General features: G+C 27.5%; 2 long non-coding RNA genes and 1 other non-coding gene across 5 annotated transcripts; 2 read left to right on the top strand and 1 right to left on the bottom strand.

The window, feature by feature from the left end:
* Nucleotides 1-397: 397 nt before the first annotated feature.
* On the top strand, nt 398-9346 carry LOC117128241. Its single transcript, XR_004451495.1, has 2 exons — nt 398-1781; nt 2072-9346. It is a non-coding gene; the product is annotated as an uncharacterized LOC117128241 (long non-coding RNA).
* Nucleotides 9347-10535: 1189 nt separating this feature from the next.
* LOC103868057 lies at nt 10536-13044 on the top strand. Of its 3 annotated transcripts, XR_004451066.1 has the most exons (6): nt 10536-11464; nt 11540-11676; nt 11745-11861; nt 11940-11995; nt 12158-12318; nt 12405-13044. It is a non-coding gene; the product is annotated as an uncharacterized LOC103868057 (long non-coding RNA). The 3 variants fall into 3 exon arrangements; XR_004451069.1 differs by having other exon boundaries at nt 10548-11464; nt 11562-11676; nt 12158-12969; XR_004451065.1 differs by having other exon boundaries at nt 10555-11464; nt 12158-12969.
* A 3182-nt stretch (nt 13045-16226) lies between these two features.
* On the bottom strand, nt 16227-16297 carry TRNAG-GCC. The gene has a single exon. It is a non-coding gene; the product is annotated as a tRNA-Gly (tRNA).
* Nucleotides 16298-19508: the final 3211 nt, after the last annotated feature.

The raw sequence follows: 19508 nt of genomic DNA, 5'->3' as shown, positions 1-19508 counted from the left end.
ATATATAGAATATTTAAATATTGACACTTCCTACTCATATGATTTTATTAATATTGACATATTTTCTGTAACAAAATTTAAACAGTTAATCACAAAAGTTTTTATGTTAAATTTTTGGATATAAATTTTAAAATTAAAATATTAAGATCTCAATAATTTTTCAATGGCAATTTTGAAATTAACATATTTTTATATTTTTATATAGTATTTAATTTAATTTAAATGATATTGATGTATATATATATATATATAAAAATATTTATTAATGAGACTTCATATTTATAGGATTTGTAATCATTTATATTTTTCTTGAACCAAAAAAAGTTAAACTATTGATCACAAAATTTTCATGTGGATTTTTTACCATTTTTAAAAGTTTATAGTCGTTTACAAAAAAAATCTAAATATAACATATAAGAAAAAATCTAAATTTTATTATATGGTTAATTTGATTGTTTAATTTTTTAATAATATAAATTAAAAAAATACAAAAATTGTTATCAAATATATATTATTTACAATCATTAATTGTTATATATATGTTAACTATATTAGGTAATTTGTAGTTTTTAAAGAAATAATTGAAAATATTCTTTCTGTATACGACTAATCAGTTTAATAATCAGTTTAATAGAAAATATAATATATATTTAAAATTATTATAGTGATGATATATGATTAGAAAACACGTTAGGATATCAGTTTATATCCATTGTCCATTCTCCACTTTTCTCCGTAAAACTCAGATGTAAATCTATTGCAATGCGTAAAAAGTACAATTATTAAATTATTGGAAAGCGCTCGGTAGAAACCATCCTGATCTTGGAAAACGGGACCCACGTGCCAGAAATCAGACAAAGACAAAGACATCTACGTGGAGGATAGCCATATACGTGTTCTTTTGTCCTAAACGTCTTATCCCAGCTGCTTACATGGAGCCTCCTTGTCCAGCCACCAAAAAAAAGTGAATTGAGAAAATTGGCTGAAAGTTAGAACTTATATTAGGAAACATGCCGGTTTTAGAAAAGTTATTAGGAACATATAATTATCCATTTCAATTTGATCCTGTTTTCTAATTTTTATTTGACAAAATTCACTAAAATTAATGTATACAAAATTTAGCGTGAATGTACATTTACAAATATAATTTTTTTTAGTTTCCAAGTTTTCTTGTTTGAAAAAGAATTTCCAAGTTGTTTTTTTGGTAATCAAAGTTATTCCAATCTTGTATCATGTAGTGTATATCAGTATATGCTTTACTATATTTACAGAAAGAAAACAATATTTTGATCTAACTAATGCATCTGCATGTCCGGAACCTTTTTTCGCATATACTACAATGATTTAACTGACTAAAGATACTTTTGGATATGTCGAATATGCTTAATCGGTTGTCAGATAATAAAACACGTTAAGCGTATTATTGTTACACAACAAATGGTATCTTCTTAAGTTTGGCAGGAAGGATTAATTGGCAAATGTGGTAATAGAGTTAAATCAAATTTTCTATATACATTAAGAAGTCTATAAAACTCTAGCTAGGCAGAGTTTGATATTTAATTTTTAGTTCTAGACAGATGTTTTCTCTGATCATTCACATGAAAATGTTGAACAGTCTGAACAGATCATATCATACGAGAGGTTAAACAAAGAAAAAGGAAAAATGATTTGGCTTAAGTAGAATATTCCGCAATTTTTCAAGAAGGATTTGGGGAGGCTCGGAATATTCTTGAATAAGGGTCACGTACGTAGCAGCATGTGGACCAGCTCATCGAGGCAAGGTAAACACTAAACAGTTAGAACATTTGTTGTTGTTCTAGTACACTGACAAAGTAGATGTGAAATGTGCAAATAATGTAATCATGCATATCGTCGTTTCTTAATCAATTGGTCGGTACAACTTATGTCTGATTTTTTTAATATTGTAATATACGTAAATCTAGTGAAAATCTGAATAACGTATAGCCTTTGGTACCAGTGGTTAAACATGTTGGATAACAAAAATATAACTGAACTATTTTTTGAAAATCAGTTTACTATTTTTCTTGAACATGTATAAAACTGTGTACAGGCACATTGGTATGAGTATATATGGTTATGTGCTAATCCCAGATACACAAAAACAAGAGTAAACTCGTTTAGCAATTAATTCCCTTATACAGATGTTGGAAGCATGTCGTCATTCATTCTCAAGTCGATGGGCACCGGACTCTCAACTGGTTTTTTCGCCCATTGGTGGGTTCTTTACTTTATTGAATTATTTTGTTTTATTGGAACCATCCAGAGGTGTTCTTTGATATCTTATTTTTTGGTAGACAGACTTGCATATATGTGTTCGAGATATATGGTTGTTACCATGATAATACTATTGTATTCTTATATCCAGTGTACCAGGCTAACTTGTTGTCTCCTAAAACTGACTTAACTGAAAGCATCTTCAAAATAAATTCTACAATTTCAAATATATAATTTTTTGTTCTCCAAAAAAAAAGTTCAAAACTTAAAATTCGAAGTTTAAAGAGTGAAATATTCAGTACTTAAAACTTAAAATTTGAAGTTTCATCTTTTTATTTGCATTTTAGTCTTTACAATTAATTATACAACATTTTATAATTCTTAAATATTTTTTCGTGTACCGTTTTAATCCTTAAAATTTTTATATCTCAGAAATATTTCATTTTTTTTGTTTTTAATTCAAGTTTTACACATATATTTAAATAAAATTTATAATATTATAAAACTAAAATTAGACAACAAGAATATTACAAAAAAAATCTTAATATTTTTTTTTAAAAGGTACATGTAGACATATCTGCTACACAAATTTAAATATTACAACAACACTAATAGTCTAACAAGTTTGCTACTGAACCTTTAAAATCTTCAAAATATTATCCAAACAATTTTTTCGTAACTGAAGATGAAATATTACGGAAATAATTTTATGGAATAATGTGATATTTTTCATAATATTTAATTACGTATTTTTATTTATAATTTTATATTTTAGTGTACAATTTTATTAATTAATATTTATGTAATATATTTTGTATATGTGTTAGTTAGTTATAAAATTTTATGGATTTATATTAATCATCATAAATATAAAGACCATAAAGTAAAACACAAATAATTTTGAGTTAATTTTGAAATTTGACATTTGGAGAAGAACATTTTAAAATTTTAAATATAGAGTTTTGCAAATTTTAAAATATAGACTATTTTTTAGAGATGCTCTAAGCGGCGGTCTTTATAATACTATACAACATGGATACAAATATTTAATATCATAATATTTTACTCGTTTTGCGTATACACGTCAATATGACTACAACCGACGCAGACACATGTTTCTGGTGTATAAAATGAGAGTTAAAAAAATGTATGTTAATATTGAATAAATGCTGGTAAAAGCTGTCGCATGTTTTATCTCTATATAGTTTTGTGCTATCGTGTGTGATTACAATCAAGCATATGTTTTTGATATTTGTACATCAATTACGTAAAGTTAAGTTAGTTCCTCCACGAAATTTACACATTCGCATTACCAGTGTACCAATCTTTATCATTGTCTAGATTCAAATATCTAATTACTAATTAGGAAATGTATACATTTCATTAGCATTAGAACTTAGAAGTACATCAGAGATTGAACATGTGCAACATATACTACTATATATCAATATTTTGTCACCATCATCAGTTATATTAACCATTAACTAGATTTTGACCCGCGCTTAAAAAACGCGGGGTTTAGTTTTTGAATTTAATATTTTTTAATAAAATTTTTTATATAAGATAGTTTATAAGTTTGACCATATTACTCGGAACCAAATAATCAACCCGTACCAAATTGAAAAAATAAAACCAAACTTGAACCAAAATTTATAAATAACCGAACATATCATATATCTCTAGAACCAAGATAAATAGATACCTGAATTTTAAAATACCAATAATATACCTACAAATATTAATTATATGTAATTTCTAAATAACCAAATATCTTAAATATACTATTTATAAGATGAATTATCCAATAAAAACAAATTACTCAAACATTTTTTTTCAAATATTAAAAAAATATCTTAATAAGTCCTCAACATTCAGTCTAATTTTCCACTAAAAGGAACCAAAACACCAATAAGTGGTATCCACAGTCAAACCAGTAAACGCAGTCACCATATATAATTTAGTTTCAATTTAATAAAAATCCATTATTTAAAATTCTTTAAAATCTAAAACTCATATTAACTCGTGAATCTATACCAGATAACATGGTAAAAATCTAAAATAACATGATAATATTTTTCAAAATTTGATTAAATTTCTCATTTAAATTTTACTAAGATATAAAATTGAATAAACTACTTTTTTATGTTATACATTCTAGTTTATAAGTTTTATAATGACTATATTAAGATTAAATTTTTGAGTTTTAGAAATAAAATTATTATTAAGTTGAGTATAGTTGAGTTACCTATAAATGTTAAAAATAAATAATATATTTTATTTAAACATAAGAACATTCTAAAAATGCTATAATTTCCTGAGAAAATATTTATACAAAACCCTTTCTCTTAATAAATCCAGTTGTAAAAGATTTTCATCACAAAAATAACCTAGGAAGGTTTTCAAAGAAAAAACTATCATTTTGAAATATAATTAAGCTTGCTGTTGTACTGTGAAGTATTTCTCTAATCGTAATTGGAAGTTAATATGTTTTGACCGTCGAATGGTATCATGTTTTTAAATTTCTGTTAACCGTATTTGCATCATGTTTTTATGTTAGTTTGGGTCATAAAACATTTAATATGAATTAAAAGTATGTTATTGTTTAGACTTTAATTACCAATAAATCTAAATGTTTTTATAGTAACTCCTGGGTTGTGTGATTATTAAATCAGTTATAAAATAATCTGTTTTTTTTAATAGGTTTAGTGGCACAAAAGTAATATTCCAAAGAAAAATAGGAGTAAAATATATCAATGATTCTGAATTAATAATATTGATGTATAAATCTTTGGTGTATTATAGTCAGTTGAGTATTAAATAATAACATTGGTTATTTTATAGTTAGAAAAATATAAGGTAATTGATTAGTGTATAGTTAGAGAAATATATGGTGAGATCAAAAAATAATTAAGTCTAGTGAATAGATCCAACAACCTTTCATAAGTAGATTTTTTTGGACTGTTTCTCTTTTAATATTATAGATATTCTATTTGTACGAGAGATAGAGAGTCCTGACTAGGAGTGGATCCCAAGAGACCAAGGAGAGAAAGGTAAATGGAACTATCGTTTCATCATATTTTTAACTTGTGTGGTTGAATTTGAATTATATACAAACGTTGATTTGTGTTCAAAAAAAAAATACAAACGTTGATTTATCATAGCTTTTGAAAAGGATGGTTTCCGATCTATATGCCTTAATAATTACGAATACGTTAAGAGCACTTGTAAAATGGCCATTAAATTTCTCGTATTGATCAGTTGTGTATTTGACAAGCAAATTGAAACAGGTAATTAATTGCTAAAAATCATACACACTATTAGGTCTAATACTACAAAAGGCTGAAGGTTAGGTTTTTGTTTTGAAACACAACTAAAGGTTAGGTATCATACACTTATACCATCATAAATTAAAGTGCTATAATTATGTTAATTGTTGTGTGCAGTGGCTCCGCCACGTGGAGTAACATGGAGTCATCTGTCCCTAACTCATTTTAAAAATTCTTTGTAAAATACTGACTATTTTTCAGTATGCCCCCATGTTTTTAAGAAAACTATCCTTAGTTCTATGAATATATTTAGTTTTGCCCCTTACAAATTTTTTTTCTACATCCGCCCCTGGTTTTGTGCATGCCCCTGATTTCTCCATATTTCTAGTTTAAGATTTTTCTCTAACACAAATACGTCTTTATGAATAAAATCATATGTGATGGATATATAAATACCAACAAGATAACCTTTCCTTTTCTTTTTACAATAACGCTAATCTTTCTTTTTCTTTTTACAATAACGCTAACCTAATAAACCTAAACAGAGAGAGAAGAGTTCCATGATAAAAGTCGAGGTCTAAATTTATTAAAATACTATATTACTAGTATTACCACCTGTGCTACGCACAGGTCAATTTTCTGTTTTGTAAAAAAATTCAAAATAAAGAAAATATATATAAAATATACTTGAAATAAAATATTTGATGATTTCAAATAGAATAAAAATACTTAATTTAATTTAATGTAAATTTAGATATGATGAACCTAATAAATTTACTAACTAATTTTTATTGTTTTCTGAAAGGTCTTAGTTTTTATAGTTTTTTGATAGGTCCAAATCTTTATAGTTTAAAATTGACATTTTATGTGAATTTACCTAATTTGATCAGAAAATGCTAATTTACCTAACATCTTTTTGAAAAAACACACATCTAAACAAAATTAACCCACATTACTTTATTTTCATAGGTTGATGAATTTATAAAATTATAATTTTAAACTTTAGTTTACCTTTTATAAATTAAAAGAATTCTCTAGCCACAATTAAATAAAGTAAACTCACTTTTGGATTCGTAACTGCAAGCTTCACGATACTTTCAGCAATAGCTTTACATTCAAACTCAATTGCAGTAGTGAATACTGAAAAATAATTGATTCAAGAAATAAAACATCAAAAATGTTACAAAAAAGTCAACACATCAAAGAGAAAAATAGTAAAGAATGAAAAACATGCAAAACATGCAAAATCTTTTGTCAGGCCAAAACCTTATGATCTTTGATTCAACCGGAAGATCACTGGCCGTGAGTGTAGTTATAATTTCCTTCACAAGAATAAAATTTGCTTATGCTTCGCTTCATTCTATCTCTCCAAACCGTGACTTCCAGAGGCTGTGAATCAATAGATAGAAGAAACTAAGTTAGATATGCCATAGTGATCTAAAATTGATTCTCTTCAAAATTACTGTACCAGTTATCAATTGCTTACCGCAATTCCACGGTATCAATCTAAAGATTGTCACTAATAGACTTTTAAGTATTAGTCTAGATGAAGAATAAAAAAATTAAATTGGTACAGAAAAAAAAGAAGGCACGAAGAAACCTGACGTGAAAATTGAAATTTTAAGAGGACTGAAAAGATTTTTTGTTTTGCTGGAGAAGATAGAAAAAAAAAGAAAAAGAAACTGAGAGTAAATTTATAAAAGAGGAAAACAGTTTGAAATCGTGTCAAGTGAGTTTGAACGTGGATGGATTATTGTGATACATATTTGCTAAATTGTTTGAAAATTGTTTTATTAATTTTTTTCAAAGTATTTTCCATTTGTCAAAATTTGATTTGTTAAGTGACTTGTGCTTTAGTATATAAATGATACGTAAATATATGAAAATGTGACAAACTAGTTACTAACCGTAGTTTTGTTTTAAAAACCTCGCCGTTTATATATTTTGCTACTATTAAACTCTAGTTTTATAATTTTTGTATACAAAGAGAAAGCTGAGTTCAGTAATCCAACATGCAATCGATAAGAAGAAACATAAAACATGTAAAATCCAGTAGCAACCCTTATAAAACGCGAAGGGAAATTTTCGACGAGCAATAACATTATCATTTAGTAATATAAGTAGTCTCAGACTTATAGGCTCCTTCTGTTCTTCCGCATACTTATTTTTTTTAGAAGTTCTTCGGCAGACTATTTATTCATTGTTGTCCGCTAATTCTAAATATCATAAGTTCACAAAAAATAGCCAACACAATATCAACATATGATACACACTCAATCGACTCAAGTCTTGTTTTCTGCTCTTAGCTTTAACAGAGTAAAGACTGAGAGAGATTTAAACTATTAATTTACGTTTTAGAACTCATATTCGTGGAATTAAAAGATGAATTAAGGAAGAGTGGGATAAGAAGGAATCAAAGTTGGAATATCTTTTTCATAAATTCGTTTGTCTCCCATCATTAGGACTGATGGGAGATTCCCATCTAAAATTAAAATTCTTAAACACTAATCCAAAAAATCTGTAGATATTTTATTTGTCTTTGTAAAGAAACGATAATTAAATCACAATCCACCATCAATCTGATATCCAACCAAAAACAATTAAAGTGTTGAATCTGTTGATAAAGTTCCATTTCTTAAGCTTTTCCAAAAATTACCTATAAAGTGTCATTTATATTAATAAATTAAGTCAATTTGCAATGATCATACAAATTCAATACATTTTGGATGTGATAATATAATAACCTCACCATCAAAAATAAATATTTTAGTAACTGGAATTTTGTGTAAAAGGTAAGAATCAAAACTTAAATAAATAGAACTTTCTTTGTGTCTATATAATAAGAAAACAACAAATTCTCCATCACAGCTGCACAGGTGGTACAAAAATTAAATCTAGTACATGAATGGCTCTTTAATAAAGAAAAGGGAGAAGGCGAAAAGGGGCCAATTAAGACGAAGACTAATGTAAGATTATTTAATTGCAATAGTATCATCAATTATGTCACAATTACTGCTTCTTGATGCCAAAACTATGTGCTATATGGAAAGCTGTTTAGCATATTTAACGAATATGAAAAGATCAAGACTAAGGTAGATGAAATACAGTGACAAACAAAAACTTGTAATGCAATATGTCAATATGTCAATCTGTAGGAAATTATTCAGAAAACAAAAAAAAATTATGAACTTAAGTTACTTAACTTGTATCCTTCCTAGTTACGGCTACGATAATAGATGAGGTAGCTGTAAATTAAACAGTATATCTTTATGTCACCTGCTTCGTATTTTCCATGTACGACCACGGCTTCTTGGTAAAACAATGAGCACTTACTATTAGAGCATCTCCAAAAAAGAACTCTATTTTGAAGTTTCCAAAACTCTATATTTAAAGTTTCAATATGTTTTTCTCAAAAAGCAAAACTTCAAACTCAGTTTCAAAACTATTTATATTTTATAATATGGTCCTTGTATTTGTCATAACTAATTTGAATTCATAAAACTTTTGTAAATAACTACATATATAAACATATTACAACAATATTAATTAATAAAATGTTCTAATAAATATAAAAATTTAAATAAAAATAACTTAATTAATATTAAACTTCAAACAAAATACCATATTATTTCATAAAATGATTTTCGTAATGCGTATATGATCTACTAGTCATTAGTGTATTTCGAAGTAAAAATGACTCTCCACATTTTTACTTTGTAGATTACGAGCTAAAAGTTGTTGAAATCGGGTAATATTGATACTTGTTAATACATTATATTGGAACAAGAAAGTAAAAGAGAAACATAAAATATTGCTAAAAGACTAATTTTTTTCAATGATATTAATACTTGTGAATATATTCGATATGAACAAGAAATAATTGTACGAAAAAGACATAAAAACAACAACAACAACCATCTTTAGTTACAAAAAAAAAATTTAGACAATATTTGAAAATTTGAAGGTTCCGGATCAAACTTACATAACTATTAGTGTTGTTGTAATATTTAAATTTGTGTAATAGAGTTATGTCTTCATGTAATTTTTTTAAATCTTTTTGTTAAGTTTCTCTTTGTATATTATTGTTTTCTAAATTTAGCTTTAAATATTTTAAATTTTATTTTAAAGTTCTATTTAATTTTATATGTAAAATTTAAAATATTGATGAGATATAATTTTTTGAAGGATTAAAACAATAAACAAAAAAATATTTATGAATCATAAAGGTGAAGTGTGATTATAGGGACCAAAATGCAAATAAAAGTATGAAACTTCAAATTTGAAGTTTTGAGTAGTGAAACTTCAAATATAGAGTTTCACTCCTCAAAACTTCAAATTTGAAGTTTTGAAGTTTCTTTTTGGAGAGCAAAAAACTTCATATTTGAAGTTATAGAGTGTCTTTTGGAGATGCTCTTAGTAAGAGCATCTCCAAAAGAAACTCTATAACTTCAAATTTAGAGTTTTAAGAAGTGAAACTTCAAATATGAAGTTTCACTACTCAAAACTCTAAATTTGAAGTTTCATCTTTTTATTTGCATCTTGGTCCTTATAATTAATTATACATCACATTTAGGATTCATAAGTATTTTTTCATTCATGGTTTTAATCTTTAAAACTTCTGTATATTTTAAATATTTCAAATTTATTTTTATAAATTAAAATTTTACGTATAAAAGTTTTTAAAAAAATCAAAATAAGATTTATAATATTTTAAAACTAGATTTAGACAAAAATAATATTACAAAAGAAACTTAATAACTTTTTTAAGAAGATATATACATGAAGACATAATTGTTATACAAATTTAAATATTACATCAACAATAATAGTCTAGTAAATTTTCTCCGGAACTTCTAAAATATTGTCCAAACAAATTTTGTATAACCGAAAATAGAGCATTAATAAACTAATTTTATGTAATAATGTGGTATTTTTCTTGTAGTTTAATATTTAATTATGTATTTCTATTTATAATTTTATATTTTAATGTAATATTTTATTAATTAATATTACCATAATATTTTTATATATGTGCTAGTTATCTACAAAAGTTTTATGGATTTATATTAATTATGACAAATATAATGAGCATAATGTAAATTACAAATAGTTTTGAAGTTGAATTTGAAGTTTTCCTTTTGGAGAAAAACACCTTGAAACTTCAAATATAAAGTTTGCAAAACTCTATAATAGAGAGTCTTTTTGGAGATGCTCTAATGGGTCGTGATCTAAAATCCCACCAAACAAAAATTTCATCAAACTAAATCTTGTACTTACCCCAAAAAAAAAATTTCTTGTACTTACATTTTAATCTCTTCAACTAACCTTGTATTGAAACGTTTCAATAGACGGAGAAGAGACTAATTGAATAACTTTGACGATCATAAGAACATAATAATACTGATATTTAGATCTGATTAAAAACTTTAAACACTTGCAACTTGAGATGACTTTCTCTCAGGCAAAAAAACACTTGAGATGATTTTCTATTAGTTAATCATAAGCAAACGAAAACATTCCTTTCAACTTTTGTTTTGTTTTGATAAAGAAAAACGACATGCTTTTCAACCATCAAGTAGTGTTAGATATCTAATTATATAAAGAATTGTTGGAGTCTCTCCCGCATTGTCCACGTGGAAAGTCGATGCCTGACAAGCCGACACGTGTCCTAAACGCATCGTTTCATTTATTCTCTACGTTTGTGGGCTTTGTCGCGTGTTGAGTGTTTGGGCCGTGAAGTGTGAAGATATGTCGGGCCCATAGAGTATCTGTTGTCTCTATTCCTGATACGCAGAGAAGAAACGAGGTCCTCTTCCCTCTTTGTGCGACGGCGACTATGTTGTTTCCTCTTTCTCTTACCTTCTGAAACGGTTTGAGTAAAGATTTCGTGTTTAATCTCATTGATTCCCCATCTTCAATGCTCTTTTTCGATCTCAAAGTCGGTGATTTCAGTATAAATAAGTGTTGAGTATTCGTCTCCTTCATCTCATCTTAGCTTCGTATCTCATACAGAAAGATTGTGTTATGGCTAATTCTAGGGTTTTCTTCTCCAATCTGAAGTCCGGCAACTGCTCCTCCGTTGTCGAGGCTAGGCTTCTGCGGTTTTGGGAGGCTAGGCTTCTGCTTTTTTGGGTCGATATGCTTCGTGTCTCTTTTGTTTCGTCATGAAAAGCAAGTACTCTCTCTCTCTCTCTCTCTTTTTTTTGATTCATACACTCTTATAATGGTTTGAATCTCTTGCAGGAGTTTCAAGGAGTGTCCTCATCCAGATGATAAGCAGAGAACCAACTTAGCAGAGAATAGGGTTTGGCTCCAAGACAAATAAAGTTCTGGTTCCAGAACAGAAGAACTCAGCTTAAGGTTATGTGTCTTAATATCTCTCTCTTTTGTTTGTTTAAAACTTTGTCTGAATAAGATTTGTTGATACTGTATCTGTAGGCGCAACATGAGAGACCATATAACAATGCACTAAAGGCAGAGAAGGACAAGTCGATGTGAGAACATAGCCATTAGAGAAGCACTCAAGCATGCTATATTCAATTTATGCTGACACCATTAGTCCTGTTCTGCCTTTTCCTGCCTGCAAAAGTTGTATTAGAATCTGATATGGTTCAACAACGTGATAGAATCTTTATAATTCGTAGAATACCATGCAGTGCACCACCGCGATGTTTTTGGGATCTAACGAGAGCCAGGAATGAACACTTTCGCAGAAAAGTTGGATCATTTTAAGAGTTGGGACATGGTTGTCATCAAATGGGAATCTCTCCACGCGGCCGTAAAAGTTTTCTGGATCATAACATTCTTCTATGCATAGGTTGTAGACCTGACCAAAACAAGATTTGGTTAATCTGTTTATATAAACGATAATGATTTGATTATATTGTCTTATTGACCTTGTAGTGATTATGATGTCGCATATCAAGCACGGACTTGACTTGCAAGATCATCATCATCTCCACCTGCAAGATCGCAGGTGTAAAGACACCAGTGAGAAATTCTACTTCAGTGAGAGGGTCAACTTCGGGAAGAGCATCATCTCCTCCAGAAAAAATCCACAAAGCCCAAGAGAAACATATTAAAGACGGTTGGATCCAGATCGATAGCTGCAAGGGGGAAGAAAGGTTCAGAAAGAACAGGTAAGAAACTAAGTGTTGTTGGGTTCAGAGATCGGTCTTCTGCGGCTAGACCCTCCTCTTAATTACATGCTGTTTGACTTGAGGTTGAGGAAAGTTAAAAGTCCGTAGATTATGGTCGGATTATGATTGAATGTGTGTTAAAGAAGAATCATCTTGAGAAACCATAACATGTTCTTTCTTCTACGAATTTTATATCGATAGAAGAAATTCTCTTTTGCCTTGACAGAAACTCAAATCAGTAAAGTCAGTCTGTATATGACATTGACATCAATGGCGGTTGTATCATATTCGTTTTGGGTGGTAGAATGGTTTTTATACAAATTGAGTTATGGCGTGGGACATGTCTTTCAAAATTAACTAATGTTCTGATGTGAATAACATTTCTTAAACGGAATTTACTGAAACTATAACCTCATCCATATTTAAATCCTCCACTATGTTTAAAGCTACTGTGAGTGACTCCTTCTCACATTAATGTTATTATGTATCTTAGGTTCTTTTTCCAAGTTATACTAACGTACAACTTTGAATGAATAAACAAGTTGGAAAAGCTATTGAGACAAAAGGAAATTCTTCACAGATGGTGTGCGTACTTGCTCAGAATTGTGATTAACTGATAAAACAAAGTGTCAATCAAGTGTTTGTTTATAGGTTGATTGTTATGCTGGTTTTTGACCAATCATTGATTTGTTGTTATTTTTAAGGGGAAGGTCCAAGAGAAGATGAGGAATCTGACATGAATGGGACTATGAAACCAAAAGTTGTGTCCAGACGCTAGGAGGGCTCACGCACAATGTATCTGCAGTATGTTTCCAACCGGAGCTTCCAATAATACCCACAGGTTTTGAGGATGGCACTGTTCGCATTTGGCACCCTATGACGTAAGAGTGTTACGTACGAGTGTTTTATTTAAAACTTTTATTCTGTCAATAAACATAGCAGTGTTGTTGTTTTTTTGGTATTTAACTTAACTATGTCTTGAATACATGAGACTCTTTCTTATATTCATTATCACAGTTGGTTTGTTTTCTCTATTTTGTCTTTTGATTTGTTATTTCTACTTTCATATTTTCAGGCTAGAGAACACACTGAATTAATATGCTCTTGAGTTTGCGCCATTGGTTACATAAATGGTTTGCGCCAGTTTGTTTCTGAATTTATGCTTCCGCATTTTACGTCTCTGATTTGTTCTTAGTTTCCTTCTGAAATCGACGATTTGGAGAGCTAATAGCGCTTAGAATTGCTAAGAGATGTTGATGGATCAGTGTTATATAATACAAGACCATGAAAAACAAATATGTTTTCGTTTTACAGGGTTGACATCGTGATGCATGGTATTTCTGTGTTTATTAGTCCTGGTAGTAATAGTAATAGCTGCGTCTATATGATACATTCTTTTCGAGACATAATATATATATGATTTCCCACACACTATCATCAATAAGAAAAACAAAATTAAAGCCAACACAACTTTCACTGCAAACAAAAAGGTCAAAGCGTTTCCCTATCCATCAGAACAAAACATCGAAAAGGGTGAAGATCACATAATCTGTACCAACATAACAAAAAAGCTTGGTAAACAGACACTAATATGAAGGATCAATGCAAGACTAGAATGTAAGCCCTTATACTGCAAAGGGGAAAATAATGGCATATGATTGGTAGCGAGATACACGACACACACAAAGGTAAAACAAATGCATACAAAATACAAATCAACACCATACATGGGACTATTCATTTTCACGTTCCCACGTGGCAGTAACTTAAAAACAACTAAATCACCATCCGTGCAAGCGCGCAGATTTTTGTTTTCATTTATTTTATATAAATATTTTGTTTTCAATTTTTAATTGGTATATATATTATAATACATATGTTTCTATCAATTTTTAAAACATAATAAACTTACGGTATATTTTTTCATTAAATAGATTGTTTCAAACTTTCACATGTATTTGTATCTTCTTCTATATATATTTTCGGATTACTATTTCATTATTAAAATCCTAACTATATATATAAAGATTAGTAAAATATTATTCTATTGTCATATTCAAAAACATTGTAACATTTCATAAATTTAGAAAGTCTTTAAAAAAATAAACTTTTCGCTTCATAGATTTATATTATCGAGTAAATAATTAAACATTTAGTTTTTGTTTAATTTTTAAAATAAACTATATAGTTTAAAATTTGTTTTCATTGGTTCAAAGTAGTAAATATTAATCATTGTTAGATAATATGATTTTTGTTATTTTAAAAAAATCTTTATAATTTTAAAAGTTAACATCGATAAATATTTAAATAATTAACATATGGAGGTATAGTATTACAACATTAAATTATATCTATTTAATTTATACAATATATAAATCCAGTGGATCATCTATTGTTTAAATCTAATTATTGATAGCCCAATAAAAATTTCTGGTAGACCTAAAATTTAAATGATAAGATTAGAGATTAAATGTAACATGACTTTCTAGGAATATGTCCATTAGATCCATTTTAAAAAAAATCACACATAAATCAAGGTTGTGACTTCTGTTTTAATATATAAGATTCACGAATTATAAAACATATATATATTATCATAGTATTCTGAAATATTTTTGCTAATTTTGTACTCTAAAAATAGAGAATAGAATAACGAATGATACTGTCATTTTAATTCCAAACCAAAAATGTTTATTAAAAATAACAATATGATCTCAGAATTCTATTCATTATTATTTTTTATAATATAATTTTCAATCTACCATGATTTTTAAATGCTTCATAAATTAATATAAATTTATATAAAACAACTTTTATTATTAAATTCCCGCCCGTAGGGCGGGCCGACCCTAGTTTCTTATAGTAAGATGATAGCCGGAATCCAATTCGTCTATAGTAAAGAGACTTTTGATTGTATGTTTACGTTAGCGTATCTGTAAACAAGATTATCATCTGAGAGACACTTGTTCCATGTATTAAATTAATACCTTTTTGCAGCTGTGTACCATTTTACAGGATTAGTTTAATTTCTGTTTAAGCAACTCGCTTTATCCTTCATGCGTCATTTATAGGGTACATGTGCATCTGCCATGTCTAAACTGCATCCAAAAGATAGAAATTGTTAAATGCAAATAGAAATTTGGCCACTGTGGATAATAATCATAGAAACATCGTTGTATTGAAAAACACGTATATTTATCCTTTTCACAATGGTTTTAATCATGATCATTATGGTTGTGGATGTTAACGCTTGATTTAGACTCTGGGTCGAGATCTCCTCATATAAATATTAAATGGATTTTTATAAGATTTAGCCCAGTTATTGGTATTGAACATAAGACGAACATGTCTGAATTGATGCAAGTAGTTTTTAAACCCAAACCGGAACCTAACGAAGAACCTCGCCCAACTTATAGCATTTTGAGGTCTTAACCAACGGCCCAAATTCAGAGAATGGGTGGTACCGTGGTGGTGGGTGCCCAACTAGATCAATACTTTAATTATGGCGCCTCCAGCTAGTTCAAAGATTCCGTTGGCCCAAAAGGAAGTGCTTTGAAAGAACAAAAAATAACCAAAGTTTAAAAAATGCGCCAGCCGGGAATCGAACCCGGGTCTGTACCGTGGCAGGGTACTATTCTACCACTAGACCACTGGTGCTTCTATGGTAAAAGAAAATAGTATATACTTTACTTCACAATAAATAGGTCATGTATGCTAAGAGTGTATGTATATATACTTTCATTGTACATCCCCTATATATTAAAAGAGAATCATCTTATATATTAAAACAGAAGTCACAACCTTGATTCAAGTGTGATTTTTTAGAAAATGGACCATCAGTCCATCACTAGAGTTTCATTACATTTAATTGTATTATTAATGTTATTATTACGTTAAACCCCATATTATAAACAACTGTTAGTGAATGTATAAATGTATTGTATATATTCATATACACCAAAAGTCGTGTATTATGTTTTAGTCAATACAAAATAAACGAACACACGTCATATTTGCACAACATCTAATTCATGTTTTTGTCATTTTCCTGTTTTCCACACATCTGCGTTAAACAGACTTCTATGAACATAAACAACATCGTTTAATATTTACAGCATCCACAAGTTTCTTGGGTTGTAAAAAAAAAATTCTTGGGTTGTTAGCCTTTGACATGTTTCTTCTATGTATTGCCAGGTTCACATTTACACCATGATGTGCCTCAATTCATTAACCATTGATGTGCAGTAATTTATTCCGTCAATTCACAAATTGCTCGATTCATATATTCTTTTAATAATGGGTTGTTTAAAATTTAGAAGAAAGAATAACAATGAATAAACTTTTAAGTTGTAATTAGTGTTAGACATGAGCACTGCTATTTTTGTAAAAAAAATATATTATGTTATAAACTAAACGCAGTAAGCATTTGGAGAAGATGAAGATGGTGAATACTAAAATCGGATATAAAAGATATATATATATATATATATATATATATATCATAATTTATTGGCCACAAAATACGGATATATTTATTTACCTGAAAAAAATTATGTCCTACATTTAAAAGTCAATTAATTATAAGCCATATCTTTTGAAATAAATCTTCCATATCTTTCGAAACAATAACTTTGAATCTAAGCAAATATCGTTTACGATTTTTTTTATTTTTAAAAAATTTGTTTGTACGTATATTCTATGTATCACGTGATTTCATTCCATTAAGTAGAAACCTAAAATTATAGTTAGTTACAAAAAAAAAATATACCTAAAATTATAGTTCAAGGAAAATCTGTTCCAAAAAAAAAAAAAAAACAAATCTGTTCAAAATATATTCTTTCATGATTTTCTATATACATATAGATACGTAAACGAGGAACATAGATGTGTACTCATATTTATATCAAGTCCATTCTTAATAGTATAAATGTTTGAATCAAAGACATGACCGCATCAATTGCACGCGTTTGTGGATACAAATAGTTACGATTATAAACATTATTAAGAGATTTGTACGACGGGTAGAACGATTATAAACTGATGCGTTTGTGAGATATTTATGACTGGTTCAATAATATACTTTCAAACCTAACATACTAAAAAACATGTATCAATATTATTTATTTAATATTCAATAGTTTATTTTACATATTTATAAATAACTAATACTAAGTTTTTAAATATTAATGTATATGAATATGGAATCATTGCATAAAAATACAAATATGTTACTAAAATTTATAATTATTTACTTTTATTACCTATAATCCGAAAGAGGTAATTACATGTAAATATTCAATAACGAGTTAAATACAAAATAATTTACATATTTGTTAAATTAAATATTTTGTATTCATCTAATATTCAAACACAAATCTAAAGGAATAAATATATAGTAAAAAGTTACAATTAAAAATGATATTATAAATTTGGTTTTAAGATGATAAACATGTAAACTATAACATTCTTAAAATGAAAATGATATACATATATTCATTTAAAAATATGGTTCAAAAATATCACATTCATAATATCATTTTTCATGTTTACACTAACCACTTTTACATTTATTTTTAATGAACGGTAAAAAACATTTATAACCCTAGGGTTAACTAATCTAGACTGAGGGTTTACAGTTGTTTCATGTTTACACTAACTACTTTTACATTTACTTTTAATGAAAGGTAAAAAATATTTATAACCCTAGGGTTAATTAATCTAGACTTAGGGTTTACAGTTGAAAGGTGGGGTAAATTTTTGAAACGTGAAATTTAAGATTTTAATAAATATATAAAAACCTACTTTAAAAAATAAATTTTTTTAATTAGTTTCTAAAATAATTTTCGATTTTCAAAAAGAAATTTTTTAAAAAAAATTCAAAATAGAATTTATAAAAAAATTTGAACTTGAAAAAGTATAAATAGAAAACATAAAAAAAATTATTATTTTTTACATTTTTTATGGGCAATTCTCTCAATTAGATATTTTTTTCAGTTTTTGTCACAAAAATAGATCTCAAAAACTAAAATCACCAAAATAGCATTTTTTATTTTAAAAATAGATCATGTCTTAAAAATTGATAGACATATATATATATATATATAATATATATATATAATATATATATATTTATATATATATTATAATATATACCAATTTATAATTGAAAACAAAATATTTTTATAAAAATAAATGAAAACAAAACCCGCGCAACCGCGCGGTTGCGCGGGTCGAGATCTAGTTACAACATATTTTTGTAGCCACATGTCATCACCACAATCATTCTTAGAATCTTTAGAAAAATATGTTGATCCATATAAATATATAATAAGGTTTTTATTAAACTAACCATAAATTAATCATAAATGTTCTTCATTGTTTTCTTAAATAAAAATCACAGAATTACCTAATGTGGCTAAAGTATATATGACAATTAATGATTTTGAATAATAAAAAATTGATAAAAATTAGTCTATTCTCTATCATTTTTTTAAATTATAACTTATTAAAATAAATTAAACAACCACATTAACTATATAATAAAAATTTAGATTTTTTCTTATATGTTATATTTCAAAATTTAGAAAAACGAATATAAATGACTAAAGTTGTTAAAAATCTAACATTGAAATTTTTGTGATCCATGATTTAAAATTTATGTTATAACAAGACACAAATGATTACGAAATTACATAAGTAGGAAGTCTCGTTTAATAAATATTATATATATATGTATATTAGTATTTTTTTTTAAAAAAAGTTATATACCATATAAAATACATAAGTATTTTAATTTCAAATTTGCTTTGATTTTTTTGATAGACATTTTGAACAATTATTAACAACTTAATATTTAGATTTCAAACTT

This window comes from Brassica rapa, chromosome A01 (genome assembly GCF_000309985.2).
Source record: "Brassica rapa cultivar Chiifu-401-42 chromosome A01, CAAS_Brap_v3.01, whole genome shotgun sequence".
NCBI lineage: Eukaryota > Viridiplantae > Streptophyta > Magnoliopsida > Brassicales > Brassicaceae > Brassica > Brassica rapa.
The sequence above is the reverse complement of the archived record's forward strand: the minus strand, read 5'-3'. Positions and strand labels throughout refer to the sequence as shown.